Raw genomic sequence first — 17883 nt, forward strand, 5'->3', positions numbered from 1 at the left:
TGGGTCATCTGGTGACAGATAACATGGCCTGTTTGTTCAATTTCCTCCTCTGCAATGGCATCGCTCTGGAGTGAGTTATTATAAATCACTGTGGATGCGTTCATCATGTATCTTGTCAGCGCCGGGGAGAGTGGCGCAGTGCTTTTGTGTGTGTGTGTGTGTGTGTGTGTGTGTATATGTGTGTGTGTGTGTGTGTGTGTGTGTGTGTGTGTGTGTGTGTGTGTGTGTGTGTGTGTGTTTGTTTGTGAGTGATAGTACAGTATGTGAAAAGGAAAAACGAGAGAGGACAAACAGGACAGGTAACAACTTGAGCATGTGTGCAATTTATGCCAGTTTGTGTGTGTGAATGTGTGTATTCACCATCCATTCGTGCTGTGCGTTTACATCTAGGTGGGCGTGAACTTGTGCAATTGAGGATGATTAGGGGTGTGTGGTTTTTGCTCATGTGTGTCTGTGTGTGTGTTCTTCTGTCTGTGGCAGGTGGGACCACACAGTCCAGGTCACCCCGGGGGCCCTGGACAGGCTCTGGTGTATGAGCTTTAATGTGACACAGAGATAATGAAGCTCTAACCCCCCCGCCCGCCCGGCAGAGAGGTTATCGTCTGAAGTGGACAGCAGATTCTGGGGGAGGATGGCAGATTACTTGGCAACGCTGTCCTCATTCTTCAGCCACACTGCAGGGGACAACTTCCTCACCTCTGATATTACAAATAATATCACAGCAAGGGTGTGTGCTGCTTTTATCTGAAAGTAATAATCACTGGCATTTTTATATCAATGCATTTGTCCAACTGCTCTGTATGACTGGGTGGAACACAGGAAATACCCTACAGCTTTGTGTTTATGACGGGGAACAAATAACAAGAGCTGAGATGATTTGTACAGCAAAACACTGTCAGGAGCATGAACACAACACACTTCTAGTAGGTCAGAATTGCTGACTGAGAGCGATATTTTTTATAAATGTCTATACATCGTTTTTTTTAAAGGCTGCATTGTATCCCTTTACTTTTTCAGATCCACGTTGTTTGGACTAATCTGACAGCATGAGAGAACCGTGAAGAATTAACTTTATGCTACTGAGTTCCAGTTGAAAAAAATGATACCAAAGATAATTTTGTTCACATACAAAAACTATGCGGTGGTCGTCAAAAAACAAAAATGCAAAAATTAGAGCTGGAAATGCAACAACTTCCAAAATCATTCAACATTTAAAGTTGGACATAGAACGGTAAGCTGAGGCTAACATTAACATAGCTAGCAAGTTAATGCTTAGCCAGTGTTAGCTTAACTTTAAGTAACTTTGCGAATCAATGAGGCAGAAACTCACTGTTACATTATGACTTGTTTCGGACCTGACGCTCAAAGTTTAGCACTTGGGACTTGACTTGCAAAACAATGACTTGGTCCACTCTCTCACTGTCTGCAAGATGGCATTTTTTTCTTTTCTTCCCCTGTGAACAGTCTGTTCATCTTGTACTTTAAATTGTTTTGTTTCAGAATAAATCTCCCAAATCTTTCTTTAAAATAATTTAGAAATCAATCAGTTTCATGGAGCTTTTTCCAAGTGCAAGAGGTTCTATTTTATACTAATTTATACCTATACTCCACAACAATTTGGAAACCAACATTGTACTTTTTACTCCACGACATTTATTTGACAGCACTGGTTACTAGATACTTTGCAAATTCAAATTTATACAAAATATAAATCCACTAATAAATTATGAAATGTTACTTAGATTAAGTTCCCATTAGTGATGATGATTATACATTAATGCACCACTAATAATTTTTAAAAAAAATCAAATATGTTTTAATCTTCTCTTTTCTCTCTCTTAGCATTTTATGTGTGTGTGTGTGTGTGTGTGTGTGTGTGTGTGTGTGTGTGTGTGTGTGTGAATTATAATATGCTGACTGATGTGATAATTGTATTCAACAGGCTGTACAACAAATTTCCCCCTTGAGAATAATAAAGATTAGAATAAAGAATCAGTTGTACCTGTGTTTGAGTTTAAAATGTCCGTTGGGGTTCTTTTTCTCTCCATAGGTTTAACATTAATGAAAAGGTCACGTGTGTATGTGTGGGGATATTTAATGAAGTTGTTTGTTGTTTTTCATATCCTGCACTTAAGAAAGTATGTGTGGAAGTATTATCAGTAAAATGACATTAAAGTATTAAAAGCAGAAGTGCAGAAATGCAGAAAAATGTTCCCTATATCTCATTAGATTATTTTTACTCAGGCCTCAATGTGTAAGCAGTCTTTCACTGTTGAAGTTGGCTAACATGGAGCTCATTTTTAATTATTCTGTATAGGCCTGCAACTAATGATTATATTTTTTACTTCATCGATTGTTTGATTGATTATAAAAAATTCTGAAAAATAGAGAGAAAAAGAGAGCCAACTAGAAGATCATGCAGATCCCTGCTAGGCAACAGATGGTGAAGCACCTACTGCAATGTCGCCACAACTGTCAGATGCAGCCAGCGGAGATTTGCAAAGTTCCGCCAACATTAACATGACCCCCAAACATGCCACCCCGAGCTGAAACAAGATTGTTAACTGAAGCAGTTGCTGAACATTTGCGGCCCCTAGTGGCTGGTTAGGACAAGCGAGAAGTCAGCTGTCAATGGCCATGTAAAACAGAGCAGTCGAAAAGTAGAATTACTGCCTCACAGTTGCCATCAATTTATAGTTTACATCCATCCATACCTCTGTCCAGGCGCTTAAAATGTATGTAGTGAAGACGCTGAAGGAATTTAATATAGAACTTAATACTATACTGAGCTGTAGCTTTGAAGGAATTCAGTTATTAAGGGTGTTTTATGGCAAAATGAAAGTTATCAATACATCGATGTGTGATACCAGGGAATTATTTCCAGTGAGAAATATTCTGTCTTCACTTAGAGACTATTTTTACAGAAGAGGACAGAGAGCTGAACATTATAATGTCACAGAGAAGTCCTGACACAGGATGAAAAGAAGGCGCCTGGTACAGAGATGATTCATAGATTATTACTGCGGGATCACTGTCACACACTTTTTAATGGACTAATCAGAGAAAATATCTGCGGTGGCGTGTTTGCTTTATAGTGTCATGTACAGATAATAAAATAAAACACAGTTAGTGTGATATAATGTGTTGACGTCCAACATTCCAACACATCACACAAAGCAGCAATTTGTCTTTTCTTTAAATTTCACAATAATATCAACACACACGCTCACACAGCTGTGTGTTTATTATTGTGCAGATAACAATAATGCAAGTAAACAAACAGCATTGATCCACAGCCTACATAAATTTTATGATTTAAAAGGAATATTAAATGATGCTCAAAATAGACATCAGAAAGATTATTACTAATAATCAGCTATTTGAAACAGTTTTCAGATCTGAATGAATGCTGTCAGGTGTTGGAACTGTTCTTAAATAAGTTCCTGTGGACATTCAGTCAGTCTGACAGCTGATACAGCTGTTATCAGCTCGTCATCGGTAACTGACGTCGCTTGTCGCTAAAAGGACCTGAAGATTTTTCATTTCGCAGCTTCGTCTCCTCTGTCCTCTCTCCCGTGTCCTCTGTGGGTGGAGCCGAGACACGAGGGGAGGAAGCGATTGGAGGAGACGAGGGGAGGGTTACCGAATGAAAGGCGCCCGCTGTTAACATGGAGAACATACAAGCTGTGACTTTACACCTTAATTAAAGCTGCACACCTGATTGTCATTTATTAATCAGACTAACAAGCCTCCTGAGGCTGAGCAGTCAACACAACATACAAAAAGCAAAGCATTTAATTAAATATGACTGAGATTACAGAGAAATGAGGGCAACAATTAAAGAAAAAATACATAAACCAGACCTATAGAAGACATTAAAAGCACAGTTGAACTAGTTGAACTGCTCTGTCTTTCTTCAGAGGAATTTTTACAAACCGCTTTTCACAAATCCGAAAACACAAGCTGTCATATGTCATGTTTTGTGGCATTTCCTCATGTCTAAACCTCACAGAAGTGAAAGATTTAGACTTGAAGTCCGACTCCGTGCCCTCCGGCCCTGTTTCGCTGTGTTTTCTCAAAGAACCCTTGAAGCCGAGCGCGGCTTTTTATCAGCCAAGTAAGAATGTGAGGTCCTCCTCTGACATCGCCGAATGCCTCAGTGTTGTTCTGTTGACTTAATCATCAGAGCAAAATGAACCGCTCGCTCCATCAAAGCTGCACCCTCTTCAAAAACATTTTCTGATACCAACTCCAAAGTTTGACTTATTTCTTCACAGAGGAGAAACAGCATCCATTGTGTGAGCAGCATTCTACTTTAAAGACACAAAACCAAGCCAGCCACACAAACCGGAGTGAAAATAAATAAATAAAAAAAGCACACAAACCTGACCCAGACCTCATTTCTGCTTATTAGCTTCTCAGATTCCTGTGACGGAGCTACCTGTACACCGCAGCAGAGCCGAGAGTGAGTGAGACGCCAATTTGTCTTGACATGTTAAGCTGTGACTCGATCGGGTTACGAAACGTTAATGGACGAGCTGAGCGGTTGTCTTTCTGCGCCGAAGGCCGTACCAGATTTAGTTACCAGTGCAAGCTTGTGACCTTGCCAGTGTCCATCACACAGTGACAAGATCATTGCCAGATTTCAATCAAACATCAGTTGAGAGTTTACTGAGGAATAACCTTACCCTCCAAGTGCTGCGTTTTTTCTTTTGTCTTCACTCACAAGGGTCTGCTGTCTCGAACGAAACAGTTGGAAATGTCCTACAGTGTAAAATTGCCCCATCAAATTTACAAGACTCATTTAACATTCATGAGCATTCTTTTTCTTAAAACATGCAAATTTGGCTGCCAGTGTAGTAAGTCATTTTCGCGTGTTAAGAAACCTTAAAATAAGTCAAGCAGACCGACCGTTACATCACTACAGAAGACTTTATGCTGCAGACTTTAATGTCAGTTCTGTTGCAGCTTACGGGATGTGAAATGTCAATCATGCCGTTTGGAGACCAACAGCAAATAAACAAAAGTGCACATTTTTATGAAAAAAGTCTACTTTGCTGAATCAAGTCTGCATGTGCAAATCTAGGGTTCCCTTCTTGACACAGCCTCTCCATGCATCTCCCATAGACTTCAACAGAACTGGCACCTGCATCTGTTAGGTTTGTTTCTACATTAACTTTTTTCTTTTTATGTCAGTTTGAACTAATCTTTGGCAAAAATCAAGAAAAAACCTGGACTCCTTTTGATTTCAATAGTTTTTAAAAAAAATGAATAATAGGTATTTTTTTTCATCTTAGCACATTCAAAACTTAAATAAGAAATAAGAAAAGAAATAACACAATCTTCTTCATTCTGCTAAAGTCTCAGTAAAACCTTTCTGTGGATCAATACAGACAGAATAAGAAGTTAAATAGCATTCATTCTGTGCTTCTAATTCCAAACTGCTGGTCAGGCTGACAGGCCCGGCGGATGCACCGGACACATTTAGTGATTTAGTGTGTTACTGCCAGCTGTCCCTTTACATCAGGCGTTCAGCCTCCCTGTGATACTGCTGCCCTCAGTGCCCTGTTCCAGTTGTGAGGAAATCTGTCGCCTGAAGCTCGTCAAGGGCATCACTGCTTCACAGCTCCATATTCCTCTTCATACTTGTCACAAATATAAACTTTACCAGCAACATATATATATAACTTTGTTGTATAAAGAAGAAGATGAAGAAGAGCTTCCACTCTGCAAGAACTTAGTTCTTAGCCCTGAAAAAGCACGGACACAACCCGAGTGCAGGGTTGAAATGTTTTCCGTGATGAGGTCAAATTTTATTACAAACGCTCGGAACAAAACTAATTACAAAGATTACATGAATATGTCACCTTGTTTATCTGATTGCTTTGCAGGCCCTTCAGTAAAATCAATTTTCATGGTTTAAATTGAATCTGTTAATTAAAAGAGGTTCTTCCCGTGTTTCAGCGCGCGTTTGAACGCATTGATTGATGTCGGATTTAGAGAAACAGCAGCGAGGCAGATAATGCCGCATGAAAAATGTGCACATGAGCAGACAAAGCAAAATGTGAAATGAAGTTCCACCTGGGGTTATGTTATTAAATGATGTCTCCATGAGTGTGTGTGTGTGTGTGTGTGTGTGTGTGTACATGCATGTCTACACCTGTGTGTGACTGTGTTTGTGCAACCCTCCGCTGTGTGACATGTCTACTTATAATGATCTTAGTGTGGCATCTGGAGGTTTTACTGCACAATATTATTTCATGACCACACACACTCTACAGCAACTTAAAGCTGCAGGAGAACTGTGCTGGAATAAAACTATTAATTGACAAAGACGTAACTGCCTCGTCTAAACTCTAAAGTCACCCTGGTTGTCTCAATTAATCATTGAGGAAACAGAGGGGAAATATCCACAGAGGCCATTAACATGTGTAAAGATGGATGACATGACAGCTCTCCAAAAGTGAAGCCAGAACATCTCAGTCTCCCCCCCGGTGGCTGGCTGCAGTATATGTCAAAACCCCACCGCCTCCATTTTAGCAGATGGGACCAAAAAAAATCTAATTATACGTCACATAAACTTTTCCCTACCATGGTTTATGTCATTTTAGGCAGGTCTCATCGTCCTGAATCATGATAGTTGGGGGAAGTGGTCCATCTTTATTTACAGTCCAATGATTTAAACTTTTTTACTTCAGTTCAGGGGTTGCAACACAGTGACAACATCAAATGTCAGCGAGAAGAAAGAGTTTGAACCTGAATTTCCAGAAATCCTGTCAGGTGCCACACCAAGTGGAGGACTCGATATCTAAGAATAAGAGTTAATCCAGCTTCTCTGGACAGTGTCTCCTAATGACTTCGGCGATCCTGCTAATTCCATGAGGCTGACATTTGTGGTGATGTGAAATGTCTTACCAGATATTGGGTTTCCATAAATTTCCTCAGGATGATATAGTCTCAATGAGCTAGCATGGCTTTATGGCTATAGACTGTATAAATAGTGGACGGAGCTTCCTGGGTCTGAAAAATTAAGCCAATGCGGAAGCGCCTAAATCTGCATTCTTTCTAATGGCCAAACTTCCCTGGTTGCAAAAATAAGTCCAACTGTATGTAAACTTATGAGAAAATGACCCAACTTCTTACTTGATTTATTACCTCAGTAAAGATTTTGCTAATGATCACCTTTTCCTAGTCTTCTTCAACACAGCATGATGTTCAATTTGTAAATAACCTCCCATGTAGAGAAAATTAGATGATAAAGCAGGGTATGCTTAGAGCATGGCTACAAATTACTAAATATGGCTCCAAAATGGTGACATCTGTCTTAAAACTGATGTAGGTCAAACATCACAAAATATCTAAGAATTAACATACAATTACATGGCTCTGTTCATTAAAGGTAATCCTGCTGTACAGCCTTCACTCACATGTACAGACATGAAAAGAATAGATTAAATCTGATTTGTTTGTGGCATCAAATAATCCATCAGAGCAGACTTACAGAAGTGTGGACGCCCGTTAAGTTTGTCCAGACACAGATCTTGCCTGAACAACACCCGCATAACATTAGCATGAATCAACTCTGCAAGATGATTTATTGCACAGCTGCACAACAACAGTTGTGTGTTGGAAACAAAGCACTTGTCCCTAAATTATTCATGAGCTATAATAAGAGGATAGTTGCTATACAGAGTGTTTATCGATGAGGATATGACTTGGTGGAAGATAGAGCCGAGGAAAGGGAACTCTATTGTGCAAAGTGAACATTTTTCAGTGAGATGGAAATTGGCAGTTAAAGAGTAAGGAAAGTATGTTTCCATGTTTCACGCTGAGCTAAAGCCTTTCAGAGAGGAGAAAGATTTTCTGAGGAATAGTCAGACCTCTGCTTTGGCTTGCTTCAGGGAACCTGTTTGTAGTGTAATGTTATTCTGGCCCGTGGACACATCGAGTTCTGCCACAACAAAAGGAGATTCATTCGAAGGGAGGAGAGAGACGGCTTTCAAACAGCATATATTAAATGTCTTCTTTTGCTTCTTTCACCTTCTGTGTTGCCTGTCCTTTGAGTTTGTCTCGCGTCCGCGGGCGACGGCGCTAACAAGGCTCCCTGCTACGGTCTCTGGTCACACTGTATTTGCCACGCTGTCGCTGCAGCTACGCGGTCAGCAGCAGAGTGTAAATACAGTGGTCGCAATAACAGCACGGTCTTGCTTAAACTTGAATCTATTGAGTCACACTTCTTAAGAGATGTACAGCAGATAGTTTGGAACACTCTGTAAAGAACTGAGGCTGTTTGTATGGTTGCATCGAGAAAAAAATTGATCAAATATCACAACGACTCACAGGAATTCTGTCAGCAATTCAGTCTGAACCAAAAACTCAGGAGCTTATTGTGCCAGTTCAAATAATTTAACAGAACATGTTCTTCCAGTCTGGGTTAGTCACTACCAAAAATATTGCAGCTATCTTGAGGTGTTCTTTCAGTTCTTCTTGGGCCAGTCAGTGCCATGTTGAATGCTTGCTAATGCTGCTCTGATTTGTATATGTCAGACATATAAGTCACTTACACATGCTGCAGTAAAGTAAATAAGTAAGGACTTAAGGGAAGCTCCCCGCTAGACGAGACAGATGCAACAGCCCGTTTTCAGACCCAACATGTCAAACACAGCAGGTTAGTCAGTGCCCCTATGCTTCAGACAGCCTGTCCTCGCCAGAAAAACATGTGCATTGGTTGAATATGCAGGCAACTTTTTCCAACTGACATATGGCGACCCCTAGTGGACTTAGTAATTATGACAAGAGAAGTGTAAGGAGCAAGAAAGTCTGCTTGTGGATGAGGTGGGTTTGAAGGACGGTTCAAACAAATGCAGTACTTTCACCCAGGTGGCCAGGATTCAAGTCCTGCGTGGAACGAAAAGTAAATGTAGAATTATTAAAAGTTTTGAGCAACTTAAGTTTCGTGATGGACATGATGGACGCGTTCTGTCATAAGTGACATCACTTTCATCATGTTACACATGTAATGTTGTCAAACATGATGTTTTCCAAACCAAGTAGTTTTTATGGCTAAATTTAACCAAACGGCGACAATTTTAGAATATAAATAACATGTGTAAAGTCACATGAGTTATGTCCATCCATAATGGCAATAATGGTGGGATGGGCCAAACAAACCTTCACCCAGGAGACTGGAGTTTGTACCCCATGTGAGACCAAAAGTCAACACTCATTTCTTTTTAAGTTTCATAATATATGTCAGGTACATTTATGAGCTTATGTAACTTATTTTATACCAATTTTTTTTTTGTCTGTTGCGAGCTACCATACTTGTAGTTCTGTTTTGCAGCCAGCCAGTCAGAATGCTTGTTATTCAGTCAGTTCAGTGAGTCAGGAAGACACAGGTTGTTTATTGTATCCACCTGGTCTGCTTTGCATCAGTCAATAATAAATCCTGCAGTTTTGTCTTAGCTTGTTGTAATTCTTGACTCTCTCACTCACAAGAACTAACATCTACAGTAAACAAACAGTTTTGTTGTCAGACAGATTAGTCTTTGTGCCTTCATTTTGACAGTCCCAGATCTACCCAGACATTGCATGTTTACTATTGCTAACTTGACCACGGAGCGCTGCACATGCAAAACTTGCTTTCAAGTGTACTGACTCCTCCTGCTTCCATTTAACTGGCTAATGCACTATACACTGTAGCTTTGCCTGGAAAATTGTAAACACAGGGTTGTTCCATCTGATTTTCAGTCCAACCCAGTGGCAAGCAATAAGAATAATTATACAGATTTTTTTTTGCAGATGGTCTCATTTGTTTATGTAGGTCAGATAAAGGCATCAGTATGAAATTGAAATTCTTGTAGTAGCTTTAACTGACTGATTTTGGCATGTCATCCCTTCAAGCTTTGATAAGCTGTAACCTCAGTGTTACAGTGACTAACATGGTTTTAGTGTCTAAACTATTTTATAAATGTTCTGTGAGCACTGTCTTTACACCCTAACTTGCGATCTAACACGTCCTGCCAGTGTAACTGCAGGTGAAAATAAAGTTGTAACTTTTCCCACCTGCACTAAACTCTACAGAGTCTGCAAAGGGGCCACATTACCATCAGGCGAGCTAATGGGTGAGGAAGAGCACATCAGATCCATAAAAGGCAAAGAGGTTCACAGGAAAGAGTTGGTCCTCTTCCCAGGGAGTAAACTTGAGGAGGGGAAGTCATCGATGCCTCCTGACCCCATGAAGCAGCACTGCACTTCAGAAGCTGGAGGATTCAGTGCAGCAGCAGAGACAGTGCTCGATCTGTGAGGTAATTTGGGGCAACACATTGAAAGTGATTCATTTTTATGCCCTATTGTTCTTTATATAATGAGCAGAGAGGTGTTCATTACAGGAAAATGGCTCCTTCTTCTGCCAATTAGGGGTAGATGATTAGCAAATAGATATGCTGAAATTGCAAATCCAATTCTCTTTCAGACAGAAGTGTATTGATAGTACTTCCCTCCTCACTATGAGTCCCGTGCCAACATTTGTCCTTGATGTCATTTTTCCCATGTGGCTAAGCAAAAACCCTTTCCTCAAAACTTTAGCTTAGGTATTGTATTGTTTCTCTGGACGCCTAGCCAAGCCCGCTATCCTTACAATTCCACACCTCGTGATTTATGTCCGGTGCTAACATTCAGTGACATTGCAGGAGGCAATATACCATTTATTTAAAGAGGCGAAAAGTAAGTGTATAGTAAGTCATTCAGGAGACTAAATGTTCAAAACTGTAATTAGGGCTGGGTACCGAACTTAGTACTTGTAGGGGTAACAACCACATTATATTGGTACTACTGAGTGCCAAAACATGTCATCAATCGGTGCCAAATTTTGGTTCTTGGGAGTGCATCTGGGTGAGAGAGTATCCCAGAGTATAGAGAAAAGGAGAAAGAGAGAGAGGGGGATTGAAGCAAGCAGCAGAAGTGTGGTTACACTTGACGAACAAGCAAAAAAACTAAAAGCTAATTGTCTAATCTTAACTGTACTTCACCATGTATTTGCCACAACCTCAATCTTTCCTGAACACACCCTGATGTTGCAGAAAAAAAATGAACTTTTAATACGTTAGCTACATTGATAACCTACTGGTTCGCATTCGCGTTTCATACTGATGCACAAGGTAGCCTTTAGCATCTGAGAGATGCTGTCCAAAAAGCTTTTGAACACATGGTTAACATACATGGTAAAGAACAGTTTTGTTAGGTTTAGGTGCCAAAATTACTTGGTTACGTTTAGGAAAACATCATGGTTTGGGTTAAAATAAGTAGATAATGAGTAGTAGATAGTGCTGACTTTTGGTTTCTCGCAGGACGTAAACCTTGGCCTCCTGGGTGAAAGTTCTGTGTTTGTTTGACCCATCCAACCGACCCCCCTCCTTCATACATGGACTTTCTCACTCTTTATACTACATCACCCGACACAGATCACCCCTCGCAGTGGGGCGTGACAAAACATCAGTATTTCATGACCTAGAAATGAGAATGGGCTGATCACATTCAACCTGCCACTAGAATTTCAACTTGTAAAAAACTGAAAAGCCAACTAAGGACAAAGATAATTTTATACAGATTACTTTTGTTTGGTAAGTTTGAGAATTTTTTTATATTTGAAGCTCAAAATCACATCACATCCAGCCCCAGCCAGTGAGAAGGTCAGTATGAATTTTTCCTTCAGATTTAATTGCTGTGTACTGTAAAGGCCCTGAAAGCCTATTTCCAATTATCCTCTCACAATGAGTGATGTAATCCTACAAGAAAACACAGTTTTCTGTAGAGGCTGTCTGTTTTAAACATGTGCTCTTCCCACTGGTTTAAAATGGTTTGGACTCCACTGAAAAAGGTGATGTCATGTTTTGCACCAACCAGAATTTAAGACTATTTGAATGAAAATTCGATGAAAATCATGGGAATTGTTCTTTACGTTGCCAGGCCAGCGTTAGTCAAATCGGATCGAAACAAACCACACATTCTTCATGAGATTTAGGGTATTAAACTCAACAGTGACGGACTCAGGCTGTCTGAGGGGCAGGGGCAAAAACAAAAAAGGCACCAGCTGTATGTGGTGGGACACCAGGGCACTGAAAGTTGTGATGCACTTCACCACGTCATCTTCACTGGAAGGGCACTCGGGAGGGCATTTTATCATGTTGTCTTTGACATTTAGGCCACCCTAGAGGACACTTTACCACCTTTTGTCCACTGTAAAGACTCTTTAGAGGACACTATCGCATTGCCTTGGACATTAGGCCAATCTAGAGGGCACTTTATCAAGTTTTGTCATACGGGTGTAAATTGCCCCCCCACCCCACCCTGCTTTAGTCCACCATTAACTCTTAATATATAATACCTAATGGATGCAAGGTTATTGCAAAATACTTAAGATGAAACCAAGTAATACTTCCTGCTGTTGACTGTGGCCAAAATATTGTTAACGTGTGCAGATACCTTCAAAGAAAACAGCACAATATGAAGCGTGTGATGAATTACAACCTCAGAGGTCTGTTCATATCTGGTGCAGTTTCACTTCACAGAGAGGATGTGTTTGTTCATCCACAGGCTGACATGGTGCCCAGACAGGTGACCTTTTTACCTCACGTCATGGCATGAAAGATGCAACCTGCTGCTGTATGAATTCTGGGTAACCTTGCCCCGTAGGCAGGACATGCCTAAGTATAGCCGCCTGCAGTGTGATAGGTCAGGAGGCGGCGTGCTCATCAGGGAAACCGACGCTGTGATTAAAGCATCCTCGTGTCCTGCTCAAACCTGTGTTTGCATCTCAAATATGCACGAGGGAACCGTCAGGAGAACCCCCCCTGAATTCATGCAAAGAGCGTACGGTCAGGAATCACCATATGATGATGTGATCTGACGTTAAGTGAAGCTGGATTTGGTTTTAGCAAGCTGAGAGGTGGAAAGTAGTGATACGGAGACGTGCTGGCACCTGAGCCTGAAGTGAACTCTTCCCGAGCTTTCGAGCTTCCCGTAGTGACACTCCTGCAGGGAGGAGTGTAATTCTATGATGGACAGCTCAGGATTCACCTCATGCACCATCTGTGTATGCTTCAGTCTTCAAGAGATAGGTAGTATTTGAATGAAATGTAGGTCTATTTAAAATGGGTATCTAATTATTTTTGAGTATTTTGTGGTTTATATTTTGCTGAGTAGAAAAAAGAGAGCTTCTATTTGTGTTTTTGAAAGACTTAAAGTGCATTATTTAATACAGGATTTTATTTTAAGACACATTTTTGTCCCCAGGGTTAAACTGTAGGGAAAAAAACAAACAACATTTGGCCTAATCATGCATGCAATATTGCTTGCATGATTAGGCCAAATGTTGTTTGTCAGGCTCCTTACTGATTGACACTAAAATACAGCAGTACAGCAACATGTGCTCTAGAACTGGTAAATATAGCTTCTCATACTTAAACAACCCAAACAGCATGTATGGATACCAGCGACAGGCACACCGAGCCTTAAACACGTGATTAATGTTGTGAAACAATAAAAGTTTGGATAGTTTAAGCACCAAACTACTTGGTTAGGTTAGGAAAAGACCGTGGTTTGGGTCGAAATAGTAGCTAATGTTACATTTTCTCATACGAAATGTAACTTAAAGGAGAAATCTGTAATATATTTGCTGTAATAATTCGTAAAATAATGATGATATGTCATCAGAGATTAAGGAAACATTCTAAGTTGATATACTTGAAATTTCTATTCCAGCCCATAAATAATCATTAATGCATAATGTTTGCCGAATCAGTCTGTGTCTTTTTATGAGTCGCAAGAAATCTTTTAGAAGGAGTAGATGTTAATAATGGTTAAATTGAGCAACCATACCTGCCAACATTCAGGTTTCAAAATGCAGGAGTATTTTTCGACCAGGGGTTGGGGGTTTGCTGTCTACAGCTGCGTTATACCATATAAAACATTTTCCTTCAGTTCATGAAATCCCTACAGCACCTGAAGGCAGCAGGATATGTTGATAAATCGGCAGCCTCTGAGAAGTGCCAGACGCCAGAACGCGGCGCTGATACGCACGGCTGCTCACTGTGTTTGCCTTCAATAAATCACACTGGGAGATGGCCATGAAGTAGAAGGAAAGTAGAAGGAGAAACCTGGGAAAAAACAGGAGTGTTGGCAGGTATGATGTTAACATAGTCTGGCAGGCAGTAAGGCAGGCAGACACTTAATTCCAACTCCAGAGTGTGTATTTTCGGAGTAGTGTTGTTGTTTTCAGGATGATGGGTTTGGCTTTACACTGACAGACAACTGACAGTTATAAGCTGATCAGAGGACTGGTTGTTACTTGTTTTGTATGAAATTACAATGTTGCGCCTGTCTCACACTCCAGTGGAGCTCCTGCAGCCTGCCTGAGCTTCCTTGAGTCTGCGAAGGAGGGGCGGGAGGAAACAACAAACTTCAACCAGAGATTGTACATTGAAAAGGATTTCAACATATTTTATACTCTAAGCCTGCAGAATTTGTTTTTGGTAATGCATATTGCTACAAATTGCTTTAAGTAACTTAAAACTTTAAATAAATCGATAGACTTTTGGCTTCACATGGGACCAACTCCAGCTGAAAGTCCTGTGTTTGTTTGATCAATCCCTCCCTGCACGGCTTTTCTCGTGCACACATCGTAATTGATACAGCCACCAGAGATCACCACCTAACCATAAATATAAAATAGCTGCTGGCACAGACAACACATGCGGCCATTTTGCTCTTGAGGATGGGCCGAAACCAACCAACATGCACCCCTGAATTTGCAGCCTTCCTCCTCCAAGATATTCTGATTGGTCACTTTGAATCAATGATGTTGGAAATTAGCAGAGCTCATCTTTGAGGTTACCTAAAATCTTCTATCAGTTTGTATTAGGGTTACAAATTTTCCGCATTTTCTTTATAGTTGACAACACTTACAATCGTCGAATCATTAATAATAATAATAATAATTAATAACTACCATTTATTTGAATACATTTACTGAGAAAGTTTTTGTCATTTGTAACGAGATACTTTTTGATGCATTTGTGCCCATCTCTATTTGTATATCTACTCCACATTAATAGCTTGAATAATGACATTAACTAACATGCATTGGATTTGATCTGAGTCAAGCTTGTGCTGGATGTTTGTCTTGCAGTGTTTAATTTTTTTAGGGTTCTGTACAACAGTTAGGTCATAAATTATAGCAGAAACAGACAGTGCATTGCAAGACGCTTTTCTGAGGCTGCTGCTGAGATACATATAGAGATGAGCAGGAGAAGCGTCAGAGAAACTGCTGTGACTTGCAGCATATTAGTTTGGACGTCAGCAGTTTGATTGTAATTAAATACCAAACTGTGCCCTACTTTTGCCCAACTTTGGCAGCCGAGCACATAATCGCAGCACCGGCGGGTTGAAGGACATGATTAATGACATGGGCGGGGTGAAGCCAAGACAAAAGTCGGTGTCATCGAGTGTTTTTGTTTGTTTGTTGATTTTTTTCCCCCCACCACCTCCTCCTCTGTGTGTGAGGCAGGGGGTATGTATTTATTTATTTATTTATTATTTTTTTTTTTTTAACACCCGTCTCTACTGTGATTTATCTCCCAGTTGTGTGTGTGTTTTGCACGATGGTCTAAAATTAATTTCAGGGATGGGATTTTTTTAAGAACACAAACTAGAACACAGGGATTAGGAGGATACTTGTTATTACTTTATTTTTTTCTTTATTTGCTTTCCAATGCAATTAGCCCTTTCCCCCCTGCTTGGTTGTCATTATCATTGAGGAATTGTACTTAATCACCTTAGAGAGCTAAATAAAGGTTAAATAAAGTTAAAAATACCTCTGTGATGCTGTTTCAGTGATGAATGAATTTCCTCTGCCAAATCTGCAGGAATTGTTCTGTTTTCTGATGTTCTGATGTCAGCACATACCGTAGCTTTATGCTTAATGGTGTGTTTGTGGCGTCCTTGTTGTCTCAGGTCTTATTTGTTATGCTGTTTGCTCTCTACACTTCCCAGTGTGTGTGTCCCGCCAGCTTCTGTCTGTCCTACTTTACTGTCTCCTTCAACATTATGATTGTTTTATTATATTGTCAGAAAGTTGTCTTGTCTCTCGCCGCTTCCTGCTGTCAAAAGGAAGCTGCTATCTCCACTTTTATGAAGATACAAGATGATAAACTAAGTCAGTGTTGGAGGAGTCAATGCTCGGCGCGTGGCTTGAAAGGAAAACAAATTTTTGGTTGTGATGGTTAAAAGATGTTGCTGGAGGATTTGTAAAAGCAACAAATAAAATCTTAAAAACACTCATGATTAATGTAGATCAGATAGCAAGTTAGTTACATTTTTGCTAACATTAGCAGTTAGATATAAATAGCTAGGTTAACTAGCAATGATTGATGTAGATTAGCTAGTTAGCTTGCATTTTACTAACATTAGCTAACTTAATATGTGAATGTGTTGCTTTTACACGCTTGTTCTCGTGTTATTGGAGCACAGAGCAAAAAGGGACGGGACTTCGGAGGGATCATTAATCAACAGTTTGCAGTTGCCTCAAGCTTTGCGATGCATTTTAGTGTCTTTCAGCTCAATATTTTATTCTGACACACAGCCCCACTCTACACTACTTGATCAGCACCAAGCAGCAGACAGACACCATTAGCAACTAGCTGGTGAACACAATGAAGCATTTAGCAGCTAAAGAGCCAGGCTTTTCCCTCAGGAGTTGGTGGAGACCAAAAACAGAGCTAAAAAAAAGGAGTGAATATTGGACTTACATTCGTCAGGTGGCCAGAAACACGATTCCAAAGGGATAATAATTCTGCTCCATGTCTGAAAATAAGCATCCAACAAGTTCAAACCAAAGGCGATCATATGTCAATGTTATGCACACACACAAAACAGATAATTTTCAGTTGTTTAAGCAGGGTAACAAGGAACATGATGAACTGGAACCAAACTGACAACTTGAACGGACAACTAGAAAGAGGACAGTAGCAGCTCAGTTATTTATTAAAGTAAAAATAAAATAATAATTTTAAAATATTTTTTTTACCTTAGTATGAGGCTTTTTATCAACAGAGGCTGCAGGTCCTCTACCATGTCCACCATGCTGCTGCCGTGTTTCTACAGTAGGCCAGAATGGACAAACCACACAGACAAGCCACAAACACTGGCTCTTGATGTGACATATCACGTTCTGTGCATGTTACTCGACCACCGTAGGCTCTTGGGAGGGGAGTGTGTGACGACATGCCTGCAATCTGCAAGCTCACTGCTATATGCCACTAAATCCTACACACTGGTCCTTTAACAAAAGTAAAAGTGCAACAGGTTTAAGGGGAGGATGAGGCAGGCAAAGGTCAGTACCAGAGAACGTCTTGACAAACATGCAAAGACAAACTGGCAATGAAAGGAGAGAAACACACACACTAAATACACTAGGGAAGGATAATGAGCTGCACATGAAACTAATTAGGGTGGGGTGAACAATCACAAAAGCAGGAAACACAAAGTCAGAAGAGGAGAGGAAAGACTTTCAAAATAAAACAGGAAACATGGCTGGAGAGGAGGGACGGGGAGTCTGTGACATTAATACAGGTATTAATGCAGTAAAAGTATGAATTCTGCGCTAAAATTACAAAGATATTTTGTATCCACAATCCCAGCTACTAGCTGTTGAATAGATATAGTAGTAAAAGATGAAATATTTGTCTCTGCCTCACCAGCCAGACCCTGTTCACCTTGCTACCTTCTGGCAAGAGATACAGAAGTATCTGCTGCAGTACCACCAAACACAGAGCAGTGAGGGACTGAATAATCCCTCACTGCCTGAGGGAGTGAGGGATCTATATA

At 40.3% G+C, this 17883-nt stretch overlaps 1 long non-coding RNA gene across 1 annotated transcript; it reads right to left on the reverse strand.

Moving 5' to 3' along the window:
- Positions 1-3136: 3136 nt before the first annotated feature.
- LOC146306630 (uncharacterized) lies at positions 3137-17396 on the reverse strand. Its single transcript, XR_014769010.1, has 3 exons — positions 17084-17396; positions 16806-16860; positions 3137-3660 (listed from the first exon to the last, which is right to left on the reverse strand). It is a non-coding gene; the product is annotated as an uncharacterized LOC146306630 (long non-coding RNA).
- Between the last annotated feature and the right edge of the window lie 487 nt (positions 17397-17883).

The sequence above is a fragment of the Lutjanus erythropterus genome, chromosome 22, assembly GCF_056507025.1.
Source record: "Lutjanus erythropterus isolate fLutEry1 chromosome 22, fLutEry1.hap2, whole genome shotgun sequence".
Lineage (NCBI taxonomy): Eukaryota > Metazoa > Chordata > Actinopteri > Lutjaniformes > Lutjanidae > Lutjanus > Lutjanus erythropterus.